The 17,385-nt window shown below is 43.0% G+C and overlaps 1 long non-coding RNA gene across 26 annotated transcripts in view; it reads left to right on the forward strand.

Annotated features, from left to right (window-relative positions):
• Window positions 1-17,385, forward strand: part of LOC102152982 — a 68,239-nt gene that overhangs the window by 33,835 nt on the left and 17,019 nt on the right. For 23 of the 26 annotated variants that reach the window (XR_005385769.1, XR_005385773.1, XR_005385774.1 and 20 more), the window contains 3 exons: window positions 5,385-5,602; window positions 8,770-8,903; window positions 15,127-15,336. This is a non-coding gene — a long non-coding RNA (uncharacterized LOC102152982). The remainder of the gene's footprint in view (window positions 1-5,384; window positions 5,603-8,769; window positions 8,904-15,126; window positions 15,337-17,385) is intronic. The other 3 variants (XR_005385755.1, XR_005385756.1, XR_005385760.1) reach the window with 3 other exon arrangements.

Genomic DNA, 17,385 nt, shown 5'->3' on the forward strand with positions numbered 1-17,385 from the left:
CAGGAGGTTTGGTTGAAAGTCCTCATGCTTTGCAAAAGTTTGTGGGTTTGGTTTGTTAGTAAATGTTGAAATGAAGAACTGGCGTTAAAATGGAAAACAATTTGAGCACCTCCTGAGAGCAGAATCTAGAGAGGGGTACTCCGTATTGGTGCACATCGGAATCATCCCTAAGTATGAGAAAAATAGATTTCTGGGTTTCACTCCTGGGAAATTCTGGCTCTGGGGTCTAACCAGGGCCTCAAGTCCTGTGATGCTGAGAGGCATCCTCAGGTGATGGTGATGTAACTGGCCGAGGACAAGCTGGCAAGCACAGCTGGAGGATAATAATTCTCTACTTTTAATGTGCATGTGAATCATCTGAAGATCTTATTAAAATTCAGAATCTAATTCATTCAGCAGGTCGGGGATGGGGCCAGAGAGTCTGCATTTCTGAGAACCACCCGGGTGCTGATTTGCTATTTTGGGAACCCCCCTTTTGTATGGCAGGGCTGTAGGGGACACCCAGGTAAGGATAGAAAGCCCTGGTTCTCACTTAGGGTGCCTTCTGTCAAGGGCAGCAAGTCCTGCATACAGCTGATTTTAAGCCAAGGCCAAGTGGTCTGTCCCAGTAAAGACCCGAATACATTACACATGGAGACACCTCTCTCCCCCCAGGCATCACTGCATGTTCATAATGGGATGTCCAGAAAAAAAATGTAAAAATGTAAAAATGTAAAAAAAAATGTGTAGCAGGGGAGGAAAGGGTACTTCATATTTGACACATATTTCCATCCCAAATGGTTAACATCTTCAGAAAAAATATGGAAGCTAAAGAGGTAAGCCCTAATTTTCCAGAAAATTCACTGATGTGGAAAACTTCATTTCCTGGTAATGCGGGGTAAATCTGTGTTTTGTTGGGTGCTCCATATGTTGGTGGTCATGAATTGTTCCGTTTTATTATCCTCATTAACAGGGATAATGCTTGCTTTGTAACAATCATCATCACCATCTGGAGCCTGGAAAACCATAGTTTGAGGCTCAGGTAGAAAGAGGAGACTGTCTTGATGGGAGTCTGAGCTCACTCATTTCCCTGCTGCCCCCAACCCTCTTTGCATCCAGGGCCTTGGCTGCCCAGGCACAGAAGAGCCACACGGACAGATGTGATGCTAGTTCTGGTTCAAGAGAAAACAGAGACAAAGCAAAACAGAACGAAACTCAGAGACTGCAGGGAACATTGGGCTTTGACTTGGCTGTTTAATTTCATTTTAATCTTAACAGGTATTCATCAGGTGGCTTTCCACATGTGTTCCCCTCACAGCCCTGGTGACCTTTAACTATGCCAGGACGGTGTGACAAGCTGGCTGATATGACTGTCACCACTCTTCCAGCTCTTGGGGTGAATTGGATTTGAGCACCTGAGTGTCTTTGTGCTTCACAGAGGGTTGTCTTGTTGGGAGGAGGTGGCTAGAGGGTCAAGGCCTGGTAACCATAACAACCATGCACACCTGCCCTTGTGGGTTCTTGAAGACGCACCTCCAGACCTTTCCCAGACCTATCTTTTCAAGCTTTCCCAAACTGTTAGCAGCACTCTGGGAGTGGCTCAGCCCTAACATGTGGGGGCCAGTTCAGGAGCACTGACCTGTCTTCTTGGTACCTTAAACAGTTAGTGCCCCACAGGGAAGAGGAGGAGTTAGAAGAACTGGGGAAGTGATGAGAACAACATGAGCAAAAGCTGGCCAAGGAAATAAAGCACCTGCTTTTGATCACTAAAAACAAGATAAAATGCTCACGTTAGAGAATGCACTCAATCTGCTGTAAGGAATTACACCTAAAAGTTTCCTGGAGGCAGGTAGGTAAGTGAGTCAGAGATGGTTTTCTAGAGAAGGTGAAGCTCCAGCAGGTTTTAGGTGAGGGTCGGGGGAGGCAGAAAGGGACAAAACTCTTGGCGGAAAAAGGGAGGGGATGTTAGTAGTTCTTCCATAGGGGCTGTGTATTGTTTCAGGGGCACAGACGGGGTGGGTACTGTGAGCCTGAGCAAATGCAATGGGGGTTTTGGGTGCCATATGGCTGTGGTTTGAGGGCCTGATCCATCATCATAAGCAGCCAGTTCCAGAGTGGGCAGACAATAAAGCAGAAATCAGGCTTCCCCAGGTTCTGTCTTCCCTGAACTTTCCAGCCTTTCTCCCCACTGTGAAGACTCCCCCCTCCTCACACTCCCCCTCCCCAGTGGCCTATTCCTCGCATGTGGCTTCTAAAGCATCAGTGCCATCCCATCAATTGGTACCAGATTGAAAAGAGGTTGAGACCAGATGTTGACACTGTGCTGAAGCTTAGAACATCATTGGGGGTCAGCCAAGTCAACTCTTTGTGGTTTCTTGACCGTTTCTCTGCTGGCATGTGGACATTCGCTATGAATAGCAAATGTTTACACCAAAGAAGTGCATTCTAGGAGGATGTGCCTTCTAGCTGACCTTCGCTTCACCTCCCCCTGTCATCTCCTAGAAATGAGGGCTTATTGTTGGAGATGGAGCCAACAGTTATGTCTTGAGTATGAGGAATATTTCACCACATGGGGAGGGGGGGCAAATAGTGATGTTTCCCATCACAGTTATTATTATTTTTTTAATTTTTATTTATTTATGATAGAGAGAGAGAGAGAGAGAGAGAGAGGCAGAGACACAGGCAGAGGGAGAAGCAGGCTTCATGCACCGGGAGCCCGATGTGGGATTCGATCCCGGGTCTCCAGGATTGCGCCCTGGGCCAAAGGCAAGCGCCAAACCGCTGCGCCACCCAGGGATCCCACCATCACAGTTATTATAGGATGGAAGGGATAGAAATATGCAGTCCGAAAAAAAAAAGAAATATGCAGTCTGATTTGCACTGTCTGTTCTTCGGGGAATGTACATACAATATTAGACCTACCCCATGTTGCATTTGGTACTGATTTTGTGAGCTCATGATCCCGTTCTCTGTAGACAGAAGGTGACACTGAGACTTCCTCACGGATCCTGTGCAACTGTCCTGTAACTTACTGGGTGACCTTGCACTTGGGTTCAGTTGGGTGAACTTACTGGGTAAGCTGGTTTCCTCAGCTGTCAAATAAGAGTGGGGATAGTTAGACTAGATGATGATCAATGTCCCTTCCAGGGACGTTCCATCCCTAACCCTCTGTGACTTGCCTGGGTGCTAGGCAAGGCTCAAATTCTAATCACTGACATGTCCATGAGCCCTTTCCATCATAGATGTTAGCTCTGTCCTCTGTGTCTCTGGGTGAAAAGTGATACATTTTTTGTAGGGACCATGGGCACGTGTCCAGTTGCATACCTGGAATGTGCAAGGCCATGAAGTGTCCAGAGCTAAGTATGAGAGGTAGTAAAGCAATTCTCTGAAAGCAATGATAATTTATAGCCAGTAAAATTAAGTGCAGCTATGTTTAAAGAAAGATAAAATACCTGTCTTAAAGCAGTGGTTCTCAAAGTGTGGTTCCTGGACCAGCACCATCTCAAGCATTGTTTGAGAGCTTATTAGAAATGCAGATTCTTTGGCATCACTCATACCTGAAGAATCAGAAATTGGACCCAGCCATCTCCATGTGATTCTGATGTATGTTGAAGTTTGAGAACCACTGGCCTAAACACACAAAGATTATTCTATTATGGAAAAAGAGGTCTGGGGGAGGACCACCCTGGGCTGATAGAATGTCACCACGAACCTTAAACAGATCACCCACCTGTTTTACCAGACCTGGTTCTGAATGACTTTGGTTTGCCTTGAAAGATAAATTCCATTTTCAAAGCAAAAAGACCAAGTATAATTTGGTTCATCTATTGAAAAGAATTCCTAAATAGGGATTCTAAAAATATTTTGAGCAACTGACACCATTGTTGGGCTGTGTCCTTCCTAATGTGAGGTACTGCTCACATGAACGTATATAGTCTTTGGTGCATTTGTTTAAAAATTAACCTCATTTGGGCGCCTGGGTGGCTCAGTTAGTTGGGCATCTGCCTTCTGCTCAGGTCATGATCCCAGGGTCCTGAGACTGAGTCCCACATTGGGCTCCTTGTTCAGTGGGGAGCCTGCTTCTCCCTCTCCCGCTGCCTGCTGCTCCCCCTGCTTGTGCGTACTCTCTGTCAAAAAAATAAATAAAATCTTAAAAAAAATTAATCTCATTAATTCATGGTCCTATATCCTATCAGTACAGTAACATAAGGTCATATCTTGTGGTCCTTCTGTACCCCCCTCATAACATTGCTGATCCCTGGGTAAGCTTTCAATGAATAATGATTGGATTAAACTGATGACTTCATAGAGACCAAAGCAAGATAAAAATCAAGAATCAAACTCTGATCTGGATAACCAAATCAATGTAAAAACGTTTCTGAATCTCAAACCTTTGGTTCTCAGTAGTAGAGGTTGTTTTTTGTTGTTTGTTTTTTTCCCTTTTTCAATAATAGTTTGGGTTGTGTTGTTTTGAGCAGTGGACTGAGCGTTGGGACCCAGATTAAAAGCTCTGCCTTCACAAAAGACATGAAGAGAGATCTCACAGAGGAAGACATAGACATGGCCAACATGCATATGAGAAAATGCTCTGCATCACTTGCCATCAGGGAAATACAAATCAAAACCACAATGAGATACCACCTCACACCGGTGAGAATGGGGCAAATTAACAAGGCAGGAAACAACAAATGTTGGAGGGGATGCGGAGAAAAGGGAACCCTCTTACACTGTTGGTGGGAATGTGAACTGGTGCAGCCACTCTGGAAAACTGTGTGGAGGTTCCTCAAACAGTTAAAAATAGACCTGCTCTACGACCCAGCAATTGCACTATTGGGGATTTACCCCAAAGATACAGATGCAGTGAAACGCCGGGACACATGCACCCCGATGTTTATAGCAGCAATGGCCACGATAGCCAAACTGTGGAAGGAGCCTCGGCGTCCAACGAAAGATGAATGGATAAAGAAGATGTGGTTTATGTATACAATGGAATATTACTCAGCTATTAGAAATGACAAATACCCACCATTTGCTTCAACGTGGATGGAACTGGAGGGTATTATGCTGAGTGAAGTAAGTCAGTCAGAGAAGGACAAACATTATATGTTCTCATTCATTTGGGGAATATAAATAATAGTGAAAGGGAATATAAGGGAAGGGAGAAGAAATGGGTAGGAAATATCAGAAAGGGAGACAGAACGTAAAGACTGCTAACTCTGGGAAACGAACTAGGGGTGGTGGGAGGGGAGGAGGGCGGGGGGTGGGAGTGAATGGGTGACGGGCACTGGGGGTTATTCTGTATGTTAGTAAATTGAACACCAATAAAAAATTAAAAAAAAAAAAAAAGCTCTGCCTTCAGGATTAGGCAAGGCACTCACTTTGCATCTCATTTCCCTTCCCAATAGGCAAGGGGTTTTTACAAATCTTGCCCAAGGATTGGACAAGAGCTGGTCTATGAGTCTGTCTTTTCCAGAGGGGATGGATGTGTATGCAGGGCCTCCGCATTAAGAGAATGGGCACATTCTCAGTGGCATCGCTAGAGGACATCAGGTACCTGCCCTCGACCCCATACTCCTTCAGATGTGACTACTTTCCATCGATCTGTGTGTGGGAGAATCACGGGGTGAGTTTGAGGACAGAATAACACAGTGAGTTTTCATCTCTAACCTAACTGAGAAGCCTGGGTGGTTTAGAAAATTGGAATAACTTCCTTTCATTTTCACATAGAGCTGTGGTTTCCAAGAGAAAATATCAATGTTTTTGACCAATTCCTAATTCACAAAGACTGGAAAAACCATGCCCTATTTGCTTAGCCCCTGTGCCGTAGGCCAGACTAAAGAATTGCCTGCTTATGCAGGCAGAAAGCAAAGTTGCTTCTAGATCAGACTGCCTGGCTGCTGCTGATCAGATCAAATCAACAACATCTAATGGGCTCCTTCCAGGGCCAGTGCAGGGTAGCCCAGAAGACACAGGGCTGGCTTGGCTGACCCCGCAGGTTGTCTACTCACCCTTCATTCCCTGTTTGATTTCATTTCAATCATAGATTGCCTCCCCCAAAGACCTCTTGTATATGGCAGAGTAACTTTTTTGGTGTTTAAACCTCAGCTATTTGGGGGTTTTCCATTATATACAGTTGCATCTAATCCCAACTGATACAGGTGGTCCCTTCTCAAGGGGCTTCATGCCTGTGGATGCTGTGCAGCATGGTACATTCGGGTGCATGCACGTGTTCCCTACCATAGAGTGTGTCACTCTTCAGTCACAATCTCTGAGGACTGGAGCTAGCTGCAAGGGGACTGACTGCAAGGGCTTAGCAGGTATTTCGATGGTTAGGGTACCAGGCTTCTCTAGTACCCATGAGAGGGTCATAGGATTTTAACGGTGACCTGGTTTCATTCCTTCACCACCTGTCCTCCTCCACTTTGGGACCAAATTCTTTACCTGGTACATGTGAAATGGAGAATTCAAAGAATCACTAGGGGCTTCTGGGACCTGACAGGAAAACTTGGACCACTGAATCAACAACTCTACCTGAAGCATGAAGTGTAGACAAGACTACATGGGTGATGATCTCTCTGAAGTGATTTCGTATGGTCTGGATTTCAGCTGCAGAGTGTAGCCTCACGAACTAGGTTCAGGCTTGGCTCTTTGAGTGTTCTCTGCATACATACAGGACTTTTTAATTAGATAAACCAGCCTCAACTCAAGCTGACCGTGGATCCCAGCTCATAATTCCAACTAAGCCTATGGTGGCTTTAAATTTATAGTGCATTTCAATTCACCGTTTTGGAGTATAAAGTTCTATGGACTTTAATACATGCACAGTCTTGCTACCACCACAAACAGAACATAGAACAATTCCAACACCTCAGTGAATTTCCTTATGCCACCTGGTAGGGTTTTTTTATGAGTAACTTTATTGAATTATAATCACATGCCATACAATCCACTTATTTATTGTGCAATTTAATGGTTTTTACTATATTCACAGAAAATGTGCAACTACCGACAATTTTAGAACATTTTCATCGACACAAAGAGAAACCCCTTACCCTTTAGCCATCCATCTATCGTTTTATCTTTGCCCAGTCCTAAGTAACCACTAGTCTACTTTATTTGCTTTTTCAAATATTTTATTTATTTATTTTGGGAGGGGGTGAGGAGCAGAGGGAGAGGGACAAGTTGACTCTGTGTTGAACATGGAACCCTACGCAGGGCTCAATTTCAAGACCCCAAAATCATGACCTAACCAACATCATGAATCAGATGCTTAATTGACTGAGCCACCCAGGCACCCCTCCACTAATCTACTTTCTTTTGCTATAGATTTGCCTGTTCTAGACATTTCATATAAATCAAATTATGTGATATGTGATCTTTTGTTACTGGCTTCTGTCTCTTAGCAAACCATTTTCAAGGCTTCTCCACACTATGGAATATATCACAACTTCATTCCTTTTTATGGCCAAATAACATTCTATTGCATCAAGATACCACATGTTATCAATTCATTCATTAGTTAATGGACATTTGGGTTATTCCCACCTTTTGGCTATTGTGAACAGTGCTACTATGAACACTTGTGTACAAGGTTTTGTTTGAACAACATGTTTTTGGTGCTTTTGGGTATGTAAGTAGGAGTGGATTTGTTGGGTCATGTACTTTTGTGTTTAATTTTTTGAGGAATCACCAAATTGATTTCCCACACTGGCTGAGCCATTTTATATGTGCACCGGGTTCTAATTTCTCTGCATCTTTACTAACCTTTGCTATTTTCTGTTTTTGCTTATAGCCATCATAGGGGATGTAAAGTTGCATGGTAGTTTTTTTTTTTTAATTATAATAGTCTTACAGTCCAGGTGAACATGTGGAGATTTTTGTCTCATTTTTTGCCTTCAATTGATAGAAACCTAGCAAAATGTAGGCTTTCAGAATGAGAGCTATAAAGGAAGGTTGGCAGAGAAAAAATGACTAAAAAGAAATTGTCTAATAAACAATATGAGGAAGAGCAAAATGTTATATGAAAATCATGGGTCCATGGGGTGTCTGGGTGGCTCAGTTGGTTGAGCATCCAACTCTTGGCTCAGCTTGGGTCATGATCTCATGGGTTGTGGGGTGAAGCCCCTCAGGGAGGTCTATGCTCAGCACAGAGTCTGCTTGAAGATCCTCTCCCTCTGCTCCTCCCCCCACTCACATGCACACACACTTGTGCTCTCCTTTTAAAATAAATAAAATATTAAAAAAAATCATGGGTTCAATATGCACTTTAGTCAATACATATTATTTGCTCCTACTATGTGTCAGGCTCTGCTAAGCACTAGGGGCTTAAAACTAGTTAAACAGGAACAGAGCCTTTAAAAATGTTTGTTGTATGGAGGGAGCGCTTAGAGGAGGGGAACTTCACAGTCTAGGTATCAGGATGGCTTTCTGGAGGTAGAAGAATGAAAAGTAAAGAAATTCTTATCAGAAAATAAGGCGCACTAGAAGTATTTGAGGGGGAAAAACCCATGCTGGGAGGTTTGGGAAATATCCTCTGGATGGCCTTCTTTTTTTTTGTTTTGTTTTTGGCCTTGAGGCTACAATCTTGATTAGAGTCTGATTTCTTTCATTTCCCAATCTGCAATGGGTGGGTATAATTCTTGAGGAAAATAAATCATAACTAAGACTTTTGTAAATATTGCTAGCTTTTGATTATTTGCACTAATTAAAGGGGAACATATAATTCAGGATGGCAACAATGTAAACAGGGCTTATATTGACTTTGGAATATGTTTTTTCGTTGATTCCCAGATGTTGCTGTGTCAGATGTTCTCAGAACACACATGACGCCCTAGGAAATGGAGTCTGAGGTCCTTTAGGATGATGCATTGGACTAAGCAGAAAAATTTTCTCTTGACAATGCTGTGGTTCACACCTTTCCTGTGGTGAGAATTAATTGGGTTTTAGGTTTTCTGTCTCTTGATTTTTGCTAGAGAAGAAGAATTGTGAAATCTTTTGCTCTATATTAGAGTGGGAAAAATCCTCAGAGGTCACCCATGCTCCCATTCTTTCTTGGTATCATAAAACCTTATTGCCAAATTCAGGGGCGACAAAGAAATTATTTTGATATGACAAAATTCTTTTTTTAAATGTTTAAAAAGATTTTATTTACTCATGAGAGACACAGAGAGAGAGGCAGAGACACAGGCAGAGGGAGAAGCAGGCTCCCTGCAGGAAGCCCGATGTGGGACTCTATCCCAGATCCTGGGACCATTCCCTGAGCCGAAGGCAGATGCTCAACCACTGAGCCACCCAGGTGCCACGACAAAATTCTTTTGATAAGACTTTGTGGCTTTTTAAACAAGCACAAATAACTTATTTTTTTTTTGTTTTTTTTTTTATTTTTTTATTTTTTTATTTTTTACAAATAACTTATTAAGTCATGTCCCAACTAGCACACTGGACATTGTTATAAAATATACACAAACCTACAACGGGCCAGATTTTAGATGACTTCTGAGGGGTCACCAATAGAGAATAGACCCTAATCCCAAATAAATATTACCAACTGGTCAAAGTAAGAAACAGATTCACATATGTACAATAAAACCTGAAAATCATTTGCATTACATATGTATAGAGAATTAGCAACATCTTTATTAAATTTTATAAGAAAGTTTTGGAAAATAAAAATCCTTGAGTATCTGGTTTGAATGAATGATAAAAAGTAATTTGTTATTAGCACATCAGTTATGTATTTGTTTTCTATTGCTACATAGCAAATTATCCCAAAACTTAATGGCTTAAAGTAATAACAATAAAAATTTATTATTTTATGTAGTTTCTGGAAATGGATTAGCCAAGTGGTTCTGGCTCAGGGACTGTCACAAGACTGCAGTCAAGCTGTCAGCTGAGTCTACAGTCCTCTGAGGGCTTGCCTGGGGCTGGCGACCTGCTTCCAAGATCGCGCACCCACATGGCTGGAAAACTGGTGCCTTGGTCCCCTTTCTAGTGAAACTTACTATGAGACTGAGTATCCTCACCACATGACAACTAGCTTCTCCCAGAGAGCAAGGCAGAAACAGAAATGTCTTTCATGACCTGGCATAGTCCTACATCATCACTTATGCCATATTTTATTGACCACACCAAGAAACTCTGATGCAGTGTGGAAAGACTGCACAAGGGTGTGCATAGCAGGAGATGGGGATCACTCGGTGCCATCTTGGAGACTGACCATCACAAGTTATTAGCACGTAAATTGGAAATGAGTCATTCAAAAAGAGAATTGGATTAAATACTTTTATATTCTGGCAATCAGCATCTGACTACTACTGTTATAAAAAAAAACTCCAAATGAGTGAACCCAAATTATGAATTTGAGCTCTTTCAGGATGAGAGTTTTATGATCATCAAGAAGGATCGGGGTTATGGAAGATCATGTATAATAAGCCAGATTCTGCTCTTTGCCATTCTAAGCACAGAGCCTTTGGGTACTGGTACTCTACCCAGAGTCTCTGAAATATATAACAGGTCTTCAACAGTGATTCCATGCCAGCTCTTGGTGTCACCTCCACAAGGCTACTCAGCTGGCTTGGTTCTAGTGGTGGTTCAACCATTTCTCCCTATATTGAACGTGCTCTAATGTCACATGGCACACTCTCATGGGCAACCCTCAGATTACATGCATTTCTCAGAACACTAAGTGTTACCCCATTTTTTCTTTTTAATTCAAGAAACACATTAGTATACCAGTGAATGAGAGAGAGGGGTTATCCTAGGGGTAAACTCTCCACCCTGTTCTAATTTATACAAATAAGAGAAGCATGTGTATAAATAAGTAAGGCATTTTCAAACATTAGTGCATTAACTATTCGTAGTAACAAATCTCTTTCAATCTCTTCTTCACCCTGAGATTTGAGGGCCTGGGTAAGGACACTGGCTTGGTGAGTTCAAATCTGAAATGTGGGCCGGCCTGTTAGTACTTCCATATTTCTTGGTAGGCTTGCAAGCATACATCACTGATTGTAAGGTAAGCTGAGTAAGAGTATTTGTGTGACTGGCTCCTGTCCATTTAAACGGACTTGGCTGCCCTCAGTATTAAAAGCAGAGTTGTGGACATGCACTTGCCACTGCCTGAGCGTCTTCAGACTATCTCCTGTCTTCCCACGTCAACTCAATGGTTTTGTCTTTATGCCTCTAATTCTCCAACCCTGTTTTCTTTGTACCCTGGCTCTGGTATCCACCAGGTCTCGGGGGGTGGGGTGGGCAATGACTGGTGTAGACATGTTCGTTGAATTCACTCTCTGGATCTGAGCAACCTTGGCTGAGCTGTGCTGAAGCACTCTTCCCTTCTCACTAGCCCTTGGTATGAGTCTGTCCCTGTTCCCATATGGCTCCAGTGGCCACAGGTGGGGAGCACACACCTGTTATTCCACAGAAATGCATCAGTACTTCCGAGGGAGTATGAGTCAATGACTATTAGTTAGGATCATGATCATAATTATAATCAATCAAATGAATTTATTGTAATTCACTTCAAATTCCAACAAGTGTTCCTTAAGGCTTTTTTATTCCTTCCTTAATACATGAGAGTATTTACATGGTGAATTTTCTTTTCTCCCATTTAACACATGAGAAAACCAAAGTTGAGAGGAGGTGAGCCACACAGCTACTAAGTTACGGGGACAGGATTAGAATTTCAGCCTTCTGACATTTGGTCTAAGTGATTTTCATAATGTTATAAATGGTACTGAAAAATGTCAGAATAGAAAGTGTTATAGATTAAGATCAGTGGATTATTTGATGGGAGTGATTAATGAATCTTTTAAGAATGATATTTTAAGAAAAACTGGACTTCATTTTTTTAAAGAAAATGTGCAACGACTTTCACCATTATGATGTGAAAATTGTCTTCAAGCATTAGAAAATTAAATGTGACTTAATTAAGTTGGAGAGAAGGGCAGTGGCAAGGGGTGCCTGGCTGGCTCAGTCGGTACAGCATAAGACTCTCAACCTGAGGGTCATGAGTTCAAGCCCTATGTTGGGTGTGGAACCTACTTAAAACATATAAAACTAAAAGTTAGAAGGGCAGTGGCAAAAGTATCAGAATTATTGGGTATTTGGAAAGAAGTGCAGTTTAGTTCTTCATGTATATACTTCAGTATAGAAAGTGAAGAGCCAAACTGCTAAAAGTGTTCTTAATTTTCAAGTATTTATTGCAAACCTACTGGGGATGAGGCATTTACCTCAACACGGGAGAGTGTGAGGTCCATAGTTTGTGGACTATTATAACCCGAAATATCCTTTGAGGGTATTTCTAATACATTCTCTGTGAAACATTGTTCTATTTTGGGTGGGGCTGTTGTGGAGAACATGGTGTGCATGGTGGGCCGCATGATGCTGTATTCCTTCCTAATGATGGAGCGACCTTCTCAAAAACCGTAAGACTCAGAACCTACTGGGTTTCTACAGGAGGAAGTTTTAACAAACAGGTGAGATTCATTTCAGTTTGGTAATACTCATGGCTTAGGAATAATGTGTTATCAACAAAGGAGTGTGTAGAGATAGAAGAGAGAAGCGGGTTCAGGCTCTCTGGTCATCTTCTGCACGTCCAGTCAGTGGCCCAGAGAAGCTCCACAGAGAAGGCTGTGGCTTTGCTTCTGGAAGCCCCCCAGGTATGACTTAGCATGATACAGTCTGAGAAATCATCAAGGCCACCCAAAACACTGGCTGGTCAATTGATCTCATGAAATTACTCAGTATAACTAATGCTTTCATTGAACTTTTCAACTTTTTTTTGTTGTTGTTTTCTGGATTGGAGCAGTACGTGGGGAAGAAAACAGTTCTACCAAGAGTTTTCTCTAGGGGTTAAAAGCATAACCAGTGATTCTCAATGTGTGGTCCAGCATCATGACCATTCCTGGGGAATGTGCTGGAAATGAAGATTTCAGGCCTCACCCTGAGCCACTGAATCAGAAACTCTGGGTGTGTGGCCTAGATATCTGTATTTTAGTAAGCCCTCCAGTTGATTCTTAGGTTTGAGAGCTGTTGGGATGTTGGGAGAGAAGTTAAGAGCATGAACTCTGGACTCTTTATTTCCTTTGCTGGAATCCTGGTACAACCACTTATTAGCTGTGTGACTCTGGGAAAATTGCTTGATCTCTTTGTGCTTTTCTAACTGTAAGTATCTGGAGAGAATTATAGTACCACCTTCAGAAAGTTGTTTTAAGGATTAAATTTGTGAATATACTTAGAGTAGTCCCTGGCACATAATAGCTGCTCAATAATGTTAGCCAGTATTATCTGAAGACATTCTGTCCTAGAAGAATGGGAGAATTTCTCTCTCTAACCCCTCTTTCCGTGAGAACCTGTGAAGTCCTCTCATGCATCTTTCTCTGAGGAGTAGTTGGAGGCTGGAGTTCCTGGGATAGAGCAGAACACAGGACAGGTTCAAAGCCCTGTCTTCACAGCTTATGTACGTTGCCCTAGAGATAGCCCCGAATTATGAAAAAAAAAACAAAAAACAAAAAACAACAAAACCCTTTCCCTTTCAGCATTGGTAAGATCAGTTTTTGACCTGTGGGACAGAGAATGGATTCCTTGATTGTTTTTTTGGGAGAAACCCTAAGTATCTGAGGGAACACACATGTATTGCAAAATTCACCCAAAAAATCAGAAAGTAAAATCACCTAAAATTAACTTTAAATATTTTAAAAGAAATTCTAGCTTCGCCAGATTTTCTAAAACCATGCACTGGGTGGTGGTGGAGAGGAGGGCATCCAGAAAGAGCCAAATGGCTATTTGATGTTATAAACTCTCTCCAAAGACTGAGGATCACTGTTGCCACATTTAAGTGGGTTATTTTCGAAAGTTGCTACAGACACACTCATCAACGTGGCCTCGAGACCCACTTTTCCCGTTGCGATAGGTGGCATCGTGATTCCCCTTCTCCTGAGGTTTGAAACTTTGCCAAGATGAAGTGCAGCTTGACTGAATTAAGTTCTTGTCAATAAGATGAAAAACACCAGATCAATTGGGGTTTTTCTTTTGGCAGCCCCCACCGCCAAGCTGGCTCATCTATATGGCGGATCCACTCAATCATGCAAAAGTAGTTGCTGACATGACCAGAAAAAGTGATTTGTTTGGGAAAAATGGTTGGGATTGGAAAGAGCTGAGATTAAACACAGGAGCTCAGAGGTTTCGTGCTCTGCCAGAGCAGCCTAAGGGCTCTGGTGGCCTCTTTGTCTAATGTCGGTGGGGTCACTAAATAGGACCCCACAGGTCAAGCTGGGTCAAGGTCTTTGGACGAATGCACACAGGTGGTCCATGACGTGCAAACGAGTGTCCTCGAGATCCTAGCATCTCTCTCATGGTCCAAACCCGACGGCCTGTTGAAGCCAAAGGGAGTGAATTCTAAACTTCTAGGTCCAAGAGCCAGAGTGAAGGAATAGCTCAGTATTCTGGTGATGTGTGCTACGAGGGCCGAGCGCTTTTCTTATCTCAGTCCATTTTTCTCCTAGCTCATCCCTCCTCTTCGGACTTCCCAGTGAATTAGGCTGTTGCTTTGACAACAGCTGGGAAGGGCGGTGGGGGATGGTGGAGTGGAAGTCTGGAAAGCACCATGTCACTCTGGCAGAAATGCTGATGAGACCCAGGAAAGAGCCAGAATGAGACGTTAGCTTGAGGATTGCAAACAGCAACGTAGGATGATTTACCCTGCGCTGGGGAGAGGCTGCTCTTACTCCCTCACCTGCCCCCGGGAAGCCTCTAGGCCCCTGAAAAGAATGGATTTCTCTCATGGGACAGGGCTGGTGTCTTGCCAAGAGAAAAGCGTACTGATAGCAACAGGTCGAAGCCTTGAGTCGCAGCAGAATTTATGATGGGAGTTTATCAGCCCGGGGGGAGACAGCGTGGGTAGGCCTGGGCCGCGCCTCTCCCCGCTGGAATGCTTTGCTTGATCCCTTTGCTACGTGAAAAATGAAGTGCGGTGGGCTGGTGGGGAGACCTCGTAAAGCTTGGATGATCACACAGGCTTAGGTACTGCGCCTGGCTCCAGAGCATAAGGAATACCCAGGCAACACCAGTTAGAGGGTGCGGACATAAATAATGGGCAACTCCCATAAAAAGGTCAAACATCTGATTCCACATACATGTTTTTTCTTCCAGAGCTGAATTGCCTAGAGTTGAATGAGTGTCAGATTTGCATCCACATCTCCCCTCAGCTCAGCTCTTCACTTCCAGATTTTTATCCCCAGGGTGGATTAAAAACAGAGCTCCTTCGCGGGAAGGCGATGGTTTCCATCCGGAACCCTGTCCTGGCTTGCCTTGTCTTTTCTCTGTCATCCTGAAGGGAGAAATATCTTGCATAGCCTCAAGGTCAGTGGTGAGCGCCTTGGGTTTGGCAACGAAACGAGACCCTTGGAAAGCTTGTGTCTTCACGCATACTTTGCTGATATTAATAAGGCTCCGGCATTCTCAGCCGGGGGTTAGGGGTCAGGGGTCAGGCGGCCATAAACCTGGCCCAGGGAATGTTGTGTTGGGCTGAATTACTTTCTCACTGACCTAATAAAAAGACTGAAGAAGTAAAAAATAAAAAAATAAAAAAAAAAGGAGAAGAACTATTTTCTCTTTTTCTCTTCTTTTGCTACAGAAGGAAAGGATTTTAGAAAAAAAAAAACTATTTGCTTTTGTGTTGGGTCTTGTTTTTGTGGCTCTTTAGGGCTAATCTTCTGCAAAAGCACCTGAGAATAAATAAATATGTCAACTGCAATAGCCTATTGGCCTAGTTTCCCCTCCACCCCTTTAGATTTCAGACTCAGCAGCTGGAAGCTACCCCCTTGCCCCCCAACTCCCCAGGGACACACCTAGAGCTTAACCCTGAGCTTTGAGTTTGATTTTATTACTGGTTGAGGCATGTTAAGGAGACCAAGGTTAGGAGCGGGCTGAGCTGGAATCAGTTTCCCTTGCTGCTCTCTGATCACATTCTGGCCCAGTCTTCAGTCCCAAGCTGGGCCCTGGTCTTAATGATCTGTTCTAGCCTTCCTCCTGTGTGTCCTCTATAACACTGGCCCTTCTAGCCATCACCTTCCCCATGGGGTTCACTGGTCCTTCCCTTGGTTTCCAGGCAACCATTTGTGAACTGGTTCTCTCCCTGACCTCTCTTGAGTCTTCACGACCTCCTTGGCAGGCTTTCCTCTATTCCTCCCCACCCCTGAAATGTAGACATTTCTTAGGGCTCTGTCATTTGTCATGTTCTCTTCTCCGGGTAATCTTATTTACACCTGTGATGTTGATTTCCAGGTCTAGGCCAGTAGCTCCCAACCGTCGAGACTAAGCTCCAGACATGGTTCCAGGACTTTCTGGCCACATCTACTTGCCATGCCCTCTAGTAGCTGAAACTTAACACATTCCAATCTAAACTCATTGTCTTCCTCCTCAAGCAGAACTTGTTCTGGTCTTGCTTTTGGTGGATGGGTTACCATCCACCTAGTCCCTCGAGTAAAAAAATCTCAGAGCCATCCTTGACTTTTCTCCCCACATTCCCCATGTTCAAACAATCCCATGTTCTGATGTTTTCACTTCAGAAATGTTTCTTGAGTCTTGCCTCTCATTTCCAGTGTCCCTGTTCACTGCTATTATTTTGGTCCTTCACCTGTAAAAATATAATATTACAATTCTTGAACAAGCATCAGCTCAGCAGATATTAGTTGTAAGAGTGGACAACCTCTCTAGACCCAAACAGACTATTGTGAGGGTTGTAGGAGATGTTTTATGGAGAGCATATTTAGAACAACGATTGGCTTATAGTAGGAGCTCAGTAAACATGAGTTGTTAAATATTATACATAGGAGCTGTTTGGAAGCAGGGACTTTGGGCCCAGGCTGCCTTGTTTACACTCTAGTTCCATCGTATACATTTCTTGTGTACGTGATGTCTCTGTCTCCATTTTTTTCATCTACAAAATGCAGATGATTATAATACAGCTGTTGAGGATTAAATGATTTAATTTATGTAAAGCTTTCCAAACAGAGCCTAGCATATGATGAGTGCCCAGTATGTTCACCCTCACTGTTATGAGTTTCCTGTTTCCTCGGTTTCTTAGTCAACATGTTGGGCTTTGTTTGACGAAATGTGCATTATGAGTTTTTTTGAATGGCACTCTAAAATTACATTGAGGAAAAATCATCACCTCATTTTCACCAAGTATCATCTCTGCTATGAACTTGATAAATATTGCATCACAGTCTTTTTGTAGCATTTTATAATAGTTCTTTAGGGTGACCAGCTGTCCTGGCTTGCATGGGGCTGAGGGGCTTTCCAACATGGGGGACTTTTTCTGCTAGAACTAAGATAGTCCTGGGCAAATCAGGGCAGTTAGTCATCCTGTCCTTTATCTTGAGTATCTTGAGCTCTTCTTCTAAAGCT

Source organism: Canis lupus, chromosome 38, assembly GCF_011100685.1.
Source record: "Canis lupus familiaris isolate Mischka breed German Shepherd chromosome 38, alternate assembly UU_Cfam_GSD_1.0, whole genome shotgun sequence".
Lineage (NCBI taxonomy): Eukaryota > Metazoa > Chordata > Mammalia > Carnivora > Canidae > Canis > Canis lupus.